Source organism: Trachurus japonicus, unplaced genomic scaffold, assembly GCF_045865225.1.
Source record: "Trachurus japonicus isolate A0001 unplaced genomic scaffold, Traja_1.0 AP030139.1".
NCBI lineage: Eukaryota > Metazoa > Chordata > Actinopteri > Carangiformes > Carangidae > Trachurus > Trachurus japonicus.
The window spans coordinates 158,353-167,500 of NW_028220272.1; the positions used below are offsets into that span (position 1 = coordinate 158,353).

The 9,148-nt window shown below is 41.0% G+C and overlaps 1 protein-coding gene across 1 annotated transcript in view; it reads left to right on the top strand.

Moving 5' to 3' along the window:
- Nucleotides 1-4,398: 4,398 nt before the first annotated feature.
- LOC146960678 (RNA-binding protein 14-like) overlaps nt 4,399-9,148 on the top strand; it is a gene marked incomplete at its 3' end in the record, with an annotated part of 10,957 nt that continues 6,207 nt past the window's right edge. The window contains exon 1 of the mRNA XM_085772164.1: nt 4,399-4,410. The remainder of the gene's footprint in view (nt 4,411-9,148) is intronic.

Below are 9,148 nucleotides of genomic sequence, written 5' to 3' on the forward strand. Positions count from 1 at the left end.
TCCTGCAGTCTTTGTAAACTGCTGCGGTAGCGTAGTGGGTAGAGCAGATGGCTGGCATGCCGGTGACTGTCCGACGGTCCGAGCCCCACTAATTACCGTATTTTCCGGACTATATGTCGCACCTGAGTATTAGTCGCATCTGCCTAAAAATACGTCATGAAGAGGAAAAGAACATATATAAGTCGCACCGGTTTATAAGTTGCATTTATTTTTCAAACATTTAATTAATAGCCGGGTGTCATATAATGACCAGGCTTTGTTTACACGAAAGGCCGGCACCTATAGCGCGCTGCTGTTATGCATGCGCGTTTCTCTGTGGTGTGTAGCCTATGTGTGTGTGAGGATGCGGAGATGAATGAAGGCGATCGTCCCAAGGGGGGCGGCGGCGGCGAATATCGCTACTTTTTTTTTTTTTAACACGTTAGTTTAGGCGGCAGCGCTGGAAACCCTGTGATCAGAAACCCTTTGTGGACTCTGTGAAGACGGACGGGAGTGAAGCCGACCTCTCCTCTGCTTCAGAGAGGGATAGCCCTGCACTGTCGGACCTGGCTCTCTGCTCCGTGTCCGGAGCCCAGTCGGGACCGGAGCAGAGACCGAAGACTGACCGCAGAACACGCTGTGAAAATACTCTGAATTGACGGAGTGAAGCGCTACGGCGCAACGGAGACAGGTCAGACAGCAGCGAGGAGAACAGCACATGAGGAAGATGAAGATGAGCCACTGAATGAGGAGGGATGTCAAAGTCACTGCTCCTCTCATGGTCCTGATGTCAAAGTCACTGCTCCTCTCATGGTCCTGATGTCAAAGTCACTGCTCCTCTCATGGTCCTGATGTCAAAGTCACTGCTCCTCTCATGGTCCTGATGTCAAAGTCACTGCTCCTCTCATGGTCCTGATGTCAAAGTCACTGCTCCTCTCATGGTCCTGATGTCAAAGTCACTGCTCCTCTCATGGTCCTGATGTCAAAGTCACTGCTCCTCTCATGGTCCTGATGTCAAAGTCACTGCTCCTCTCATGGTCCTGATGTCAAAGTCACTGCTCCTCTCATGGTCCTGATGTCAAAGTCACTCTGCCTTGTGGCTTTACAAATTCTAAAGAAAAGGTGAGTACTTAATAGTTCAATTATTTTTTTCCTCAGTGTTTTTTCCAATTACTATGAAACTGACAAAGTTTGATTTCTGCTCACTCTGCACCTCTGATGTTGTCAACAGGATCTCTGCTCCTCTCATGGTCCTGATGTCAAAGTCACTCACCTCCACTCATGGTCCTGATGTCAACAGACTTTTATCATTTAATAAAATGTTTTTTTAAAGAAGTCTTGTACGTCATTGTTTTATTACTCAAATTAAATCGAATATAAGAAAGTAGAGATAGGTAGTTGACTAAAATAACATGACACCGTGGACTGGTTTTCCTCCTGTCCTCCCCAATTTTTTCAGTCACCAGCCGCCACTGGTGTGACTGTGTGTGAGCGTCTGTGTGTGTCTGTCTGTGTGAGTGTGATGCCTGTGTTTGTGCGTGGACATCCTCTGTCAGTCTGGTTTATCATGTGTGTGTGTGGGGCTGTGTTTAAAAACATCTTAACGAGCGGCCAGGCTGCACCTGCACTGTTCTATTTATAGACTTTGATAACGAGCTGGCCGCTACAGCTGGACCAACTGCACACAGAGCAGAGCAGAGCAGAGAGATTTGAGCTCTGTGCAGCTTCCCAAAACAGCCCATAAAAAGAGAACCGTAACTCTTATTAGAATGTGGTCCTCCTGACCATCTGGGCAAGCAGACCTTCCTGAGCACATTGATGTGCATTAAATGTTTGTAGGGCAAAAACTTTTCTCAGGGTCGCAAGGTAGAAAAGGGGGGCATTTCTGCTTTTCTAAAAAAATCAGCTCCTACTTTTATATTGAAGTGGATGAGCCACTGGAGCGGATCTAGCTGCACAATTAGGCTCACTGAGACAATTCTGTAAGTGTGTCTGCTGTTTTGAGCACATTAAATGAGACACGACAAGTGTGGCTACAAACCGGTGAGGAAATCATGTGTCTAGAGTTTAATTTGTGGCCGTGCTGGCAATTTATCCAGAAAAAATCCTGAATGTTTTTTCGATCCCTCTCACTCTAACGATGATGTCACTCACTCTGACCCAACCCCATACACACTCATTGAAAAGTGTGAAATTTGTCAGAAATCCTCATGTGCTTTTAAAGGATTTATCTCAAAAACGGTACAAGCTATGAAAAAGTTGTAAATACAGGATGAATACATTAGAAGTTTGTCTACAGCTCAGAATTTGAATGAAGTCTCTAGCTGAAAGTATGTGGACGCTTTAAAGGCTGAAAGAAGTAAGAAGATTTGAAGAGTTTCAAGACTGTTCCAATGCATTCTCTATGGGGAAAAAAAAATCAGAAATAGTTGAATATTGCAAAAAGTATGAATAGTTGAAAAGAGAAAAGACATAGCACACCTGTCCCGAAAAGGCTGAACATTTTGATATTTGAATTGTTGAAATAGCACAAAGTATGAAGGACTAGTTACATGACAAAGAAAGGCAGAAAATGGCCGAACCGAATAACAATAGTGTGAATGCTTCCAGCATTCACACTAATAAATAAAAAGATAAACCGTCTCTGGCGACCACACAGGGCAGTGATCCTAAGTCAATTACACTAAGTTTGTCCAAGTGGAGTTGCCGTACGTGGCTGTCACAGATCGGGTAGCGACAGTTACTGTGTGTGTGTGGTCACATTTACAACACACACACACACACACACACACACACACACACACACACACACACACACACACACACACCTGTGTTATAAATCTACCTGGACTGGGAGGGACAGCAAGTCCAGACATGGAGAGGTGAAGACACACACACACACACACACACACATTATGACATATTAATAAAAAGTAAATCAGCCAATCAGCTGCTTCCTCCTCTACAGCCAATCAGCTGCTTCCTCCTCTACAGCCAATCAGCTGCTTCCTCCTCTACAGCCAATCAGCTGCTTCCTCCTCTTCGGCCAATCAGCTGCTTCCTCCTCTACGGCCAATCAGCTGCTTCCTCCTCTACAGCCAATCAGCTGCTTCCTCCTCTACGGCCAATCAGCTGCTTCCTCCTCTACGGCCAATCAGCTGCTTCCTCCTCTACAGCCAATCAGCTGCTTCCTCCTCTACAGCCAATCAGCTGCTTCCTCCTCTTCGGCCAATCAGCTGCTTCCTCCTCCCTCACGTGTCAACATCTGTCTGGATTCGCCGCCGCTGCTGCTGCTGCTGCATTCCTACACAACTACACAACTACACACACTACACACTGACAACTACACAACTACACAACTACACACACTACACACTGACAGCTACACAACTACACAACTACACACACTACACACTGACAGCTACACAACTACACAACTACACAGCTACACACCTCCAGCTCCACTACACACTGAGACCAGATCTAAACCCTGGTGATCCAGGGTTAGTGATGTTGCATTGTGGGTAATGTTGCATTGTGGGTAATGTTGGTCCCAGGAGAAGAAGGAACGGTCCTTAAAGCTTCATATATGTTATATATTATATATTATATATTATATATTATACTGATCATTAGCAGCATAACACAAACTAATTGCCCACTATTTTTCCAATAGTAGCTCTGCTGGGAAAACAAGGACTTGTTGAAATCGTCGGCACAAACGGCAGCTGGTGATTTAACCTGTTGTGGTTGTTGTTGCTCTGACCACTGAGCCTGAAGGCAAAAGGACCAAACTAAATCCTCCACATAGGTTCAGGTTGTGGGAATTAAAGGTCTTGTAATGAAACTCAACCTCACCTCGACTCAGGGACAGTCCACTACACACTCACAACTACACACCTACACACTGAGACCAGGTCTAAACCAGTTCTAGTCAGTGTTGTAACTAACTAACTGTTGTTAGTTGTTGGTTGTGTTACCTCTGACTGCTCCTCTAGTGTGTAGTTGTGTAGGGTTAGTAGTTAATAGTTAGTAGTTAGTAGTTAGTAGTTAGTTGTGTTAGTTGTGTAGTTGTGTTACCTCTGACTGCTCTTCGTCCTCGCGGCTTCACGCTGCTTCTTCCTCCATGGTGGTGAAGATGATGAAGATGATGATGATGATCCGCAGGTCGAGACGCGTCGAGGCCCCGCCCCCTCCACACCTGGATCAGCTACGTCACTGTGACGTAGTGAAACCAGGTTCAGCTCTAAATAAAGTTTTAATAATAAATAAAACTAATAGTGTTTACTCAGTTCGTGTGGTTTATTCTTTAAGAGATGTAGATAAAGTTTTTATTTAACTTGATCAAAGAGTTCAAACCGCCGCTGCACGCGACGCCACAAACCGGAAGCGGAAGTGACGTAGAAAGGCTCGAGCTCCGGGACCGCGTTGGTGAGTGTGTTGCTGCTGTCGGTTCATCTCATTTAAAACCTCATTTATCTGGTTTAAACCCGTTTCACTGCGTTTAGCTGCGTGTGTGAAGGAGAGGGGTTACACAACTATTTATACACTTTAACACAACCACACCAGTGTTCAATAACTGGTTTAAATAAAGGTTTGTCCCTCTGAAAACACTGCTAATGTTAGCACTAGCGGTAGCCGCTAACGGAGCTACATCGTTAAAGACACAGACGTGTTTTATATGTTTATTTATATATATATTTGTTTATATATCTTTATGTGTGTATATATAAAAGGTTAAAGCTGCAGTTGGACCGGACTGAAGCTTCGAGCTCACTGTTCATGTAACTGAGATAATAAAACATCAAACTAACTGATGTTACTGTTGTGTAGCTGCAGTTAGCTTCAGCATGCTAACATGCTAACACACTGAAGCGGTCTAATGAGCTAGGCTAGGCTAGGCTAGGCTAAGCTAAACTAAGCTAAGCTAACAGCGGTGCATTGACTTCAGTTGTGAATAAAAACTGTTTGGTTTGACAGGTCGTTTCACTAAAGGTGAAAACATTTAAACTAAACATTTAAATAACAGTTTTCACCATGAAACTTCCCAAGTTTATCACTCACATTAAGACAAATGTTTCTGTATTACAAGTTATGTTACATTTAATGTTTAAATATGTAAATTAGGCGATATCTAAATAAACAATGTACTAATTTGCATATATTTCCAGAACAGAAACCTGAACAATGGATAAAGCTGCTTTGTTTTATCTTGTTGACATATTAGAGTCTTTAGTTTTTCCAGAGGAGGATTGTGGATATCTCTTTTTATCACTCTGTAAATGAGAAAATACTGTCACCAGTCCTAAAACATCTAATGTCTCCATGTTTTTAGTAATAAAATGTTGTATAAATGAGGCTGTGAATGATATATCAACAATCCCCTCTGTAAAAACCTTCAGAATATAGAAAGGGATCAAAGTGGAAGGTTTGGTGTCTGGAAGTGCTGCTGAAGGGCAATTCCAGCGTTATGGATGTTACATTCAGAGAGAAAATTGGAAACTAAGCTGAACTTTGACAAGGCATTGATATGAATTAGAAAATTTAAAATACATATTTTAGTTACACTTATTGGGATAAAAATAAGCCTGCAATATGAAATGTTTTGACCCTTTGGATTTTGAGAGAAGTGACAAAATACCCAGCGTTATGGATGTTACGGAAATGGACAAGCTTTTCGGACTCACTGAACACATGATGAAAACTCTGTGAATTGATCTTTCAAAGACTAACATGTTAAATATATTTTTGTAGGGAAGGGTTTGAGGTACCCAAAAAGCACATTCAGGAAAACCTTGTTTTTCCTGTTAAGGAAAGAATCACAGAAAAGTGCCGTTATGGATGTTACATTTTTGCGTTATGGATGTTACATGTCTGAAATAGACAGTCAAAAATAGTGGTTTACCCACATTTGTTTGACTTGAGTGGCCTTTTTAAGCTTGTGTGTTGATAATAATGAAGAGGATTTAGCACTTATATGGTACAATTAACATTACTAGCCTACACTAGCTGGTTGTGCCTGATCTTTCACTCATATGAAGCTAACGTTGACAGCAAATTTTAGCTAGCCAGAAGTTAGCCAGGGAAAAGGTAATGATGAATGCCCAAATTACAGACTATATGCTTATAATTTAAAGTGTACGTAATGTTCTTTTTTTCTTTTATACACAAAGTTAAACATAATGTTGATTAGTGTGCGTGTGTGTCACTTTAAAGGGATAGTTCACCCAAAATTCAAATTTCACTCATTATCTACTCACCCTCATGTCGACTAAGAGCTGTGAGAAGTTTCAGAGTCCTCGTCCCTTCTCTGAGTTACGGGGGGGGGGGGGGGGGGGGGCATAGCAGTATTTGTCCATATAATGGTTGTGAATGGATACCAACATTCTTCGACCAAAAAGACACACCAAAAACCCTCAAAATACCTCCATGCTGCTCGTCTGTAATGTCCCTCTTGTATTGAAGCCCCGACATGAGAAATTGTTCCGCCGGAAGAGCAGTGAACCGAGACACTGGGAGCTTCTGCTACAAACAAGCTTAAAATATAGACTTATTAAAATTTTTTCAAAACAATTTCTCACGTTGGGGCTTCAATACAAGAGGGACATTACAGACGAGCAGTATGGAGGTATTTAGATGTTTTTGGTGTGTCTTTTTAGTTGACATGAGGGTGAGTAGATAATGAGTGAAAGTTGAATTTTGGGTGAACTATCCCTCTAATGAATTGGCGAACCAAAAAAAAAAAAAAAAGTGAGAAGCGCGACGCAAGTCGAACTGTCTGGCCAAAACAAAAGCACCAGGTCTAAGAATAAAGTTTACCAGAATCTCTAGTAGCCTAGGCTACTGACTATAAATAATTACGGACCGACGTGAAAGCGAGCGGAGGAAAACTTAACTGGTATTGAAGTGAGACGAGACGTGAGCTGTCAAACGTGAGTGATTGACAGAGAGGTTGTCACTGTGTCTGTGTGTGTGTGAGAGAGAGAGAGAGAGAGAGAGAGCGGAGCGGGGCACAGCTGTAGTGCCCTGTTTGTGTGTGTAGTTTTTATTCATCAAAAGCACAGATAATGACTCGTATTATTCGTACAATAATCGTAGCTACTCGTCAAAAGTGCTTTAACCATACCAGATACGCGCCGGCTCAACCCTGTTAAACAGCGAGCAAGAATGGCAGTGTACCCGCGTAGCCTAATGTGATACAGTAACATTTTCCCATGTCGGCAGCCCATTCCTGCAAATAGCTCATTCAGGATGATAAGCACTACACAGCGAGCCACAGGAGCAGTATTAACTTGTATCATAGTGGGGTGTAACCATTAACGTGATACAGTGTAATCAACATTGTTCACACATGGACTGGGGTTCAGATGATTGACTCAAGAATTCATCTACAATATGTAACATCCGTCACGGTAACGTCCGTAACGCTCGGAAATAATAATAAAAATAAGACCAGGATGACCAATTGTTGCTAATATGTCATCTTCATGAAAGTTAGCTTTGCTTAGAAAGTTTGGCTGAAATTGCTTTCCAGATGCATGTTTTATGACAACTTTTCTTAAAAAACGTTATGGACGTTACACGCGCTGTCCCATAAACGGGCATCATTAATAGCACGTTCCACCTGACAATGGAAAGACACAAAGTACATAACTGATTTAAATATTGATACAACAGCCCTTCTTGATAAAAAAGTGAGGTTAGAAGACATCTGTAGGTGATTTCTTTTTGCCATTTGGCCATTCAGAAAGTCATACAATTTGGTTATTTGAAAAATACATTTTTACATTATTGCGTCTCCTCATTGTAGTGAGGAAAAACATGTATTTGCATGAATATTATGATCAAATGTATTTTGTACTTCAAAATATAGACCTTGATGATACATTTTAAATGGGTTTTGTTATAAATATGGCTACTTTATTTTTTCATGGTGAGGTTGACATTTGTATGGAATTGCCCTGAAGTGGAGATTTCTAGAGAGGAGTCTGAGTCTGAAAAACTCTTTCTGAGAAAACGGCTTAAAGACTTGGACTGTAAAACTACAGAGATTGTTATTGTCAATCGTACTTTTAGGATTGGTTGTTGATACAAAGGAAATGACATCATTGTTGAGGAGAGAGAGCTTTACAATGACACCTGACATGACACGGCTCAGACTAACTCCTGGTGAGTTTAGGAGGAATTAAAAGACAAAATGAAGTAAAATAAAAACCTTAAAGTGGATTTTCTACTATTTATTTCCTCTATTCTGGAAGAAGACACGTATACATCTCACATGCACCTGACCAGTGCAATGAAAAGGCCTTCTCTGTGGAAAAAAAAGGACTAGATAGATAAAATAGTTAAATAAATGAAATAAAGTAAATAAGAAATAAAAATACACCCCAGATCACAATTCTAGAAGTTTTAAATGGCCAGGTTGTAGGAAGAAGACATGTTTAGGAAGAAAAATCTCTAAATTGATCAGTGCATGAAAAAAACGTGTTTTGCCAGAAGTTTCTCGTCTTAAACACGAATCTTCACTTCACATAAAAGAACCAGACTCTGATCTCACGTTAAAGTTTGAGTCCGTAAATGTTTCATCTACGTCCACACGTGAAACTGGTGAAACATGGACGTGTGTGTGTCATCACAGGTGTCGGGTTAATGTGTGTGTGTGAGTAAAACAAGTGAGTCTGCAGAATAAAAATAAAATACATCTCACATCCTGTTTTCAGATAAATATTCATATTGGTTCATGTGCTTCCTCCAGGGACATAAAACTAATTACTAACTCACTATAAACTCTCTTCCTGCTCATCTACTTGGATCATTTTGGTTTTTTAATCTCTGTCTTTTCTAGAACTAGAATGATTCTGATTTGGTGTTTTAAGATTTCATTTCATTTTTCATTTCATTTTTGATTTATTTCATTCATGGTATTTACATTCTCACACAGTTGCACATATTTACATAATGTAGCTACACATTGTCACCATGAATGAAAAGGAGCAGGATGAAGAAAACGTATAATACCTGCTCCTCTCTGTTGTTATAATTACATCGGCTTACTCCAACACCAGTATTATTCTCTGTTTCAAAATATTAAAGATGATGAAACATAGTAGTGACAAGAAAACAAACAAAATAGCAGTAGACGCCCCTCGTCTATCTATCTTTTTCTCTT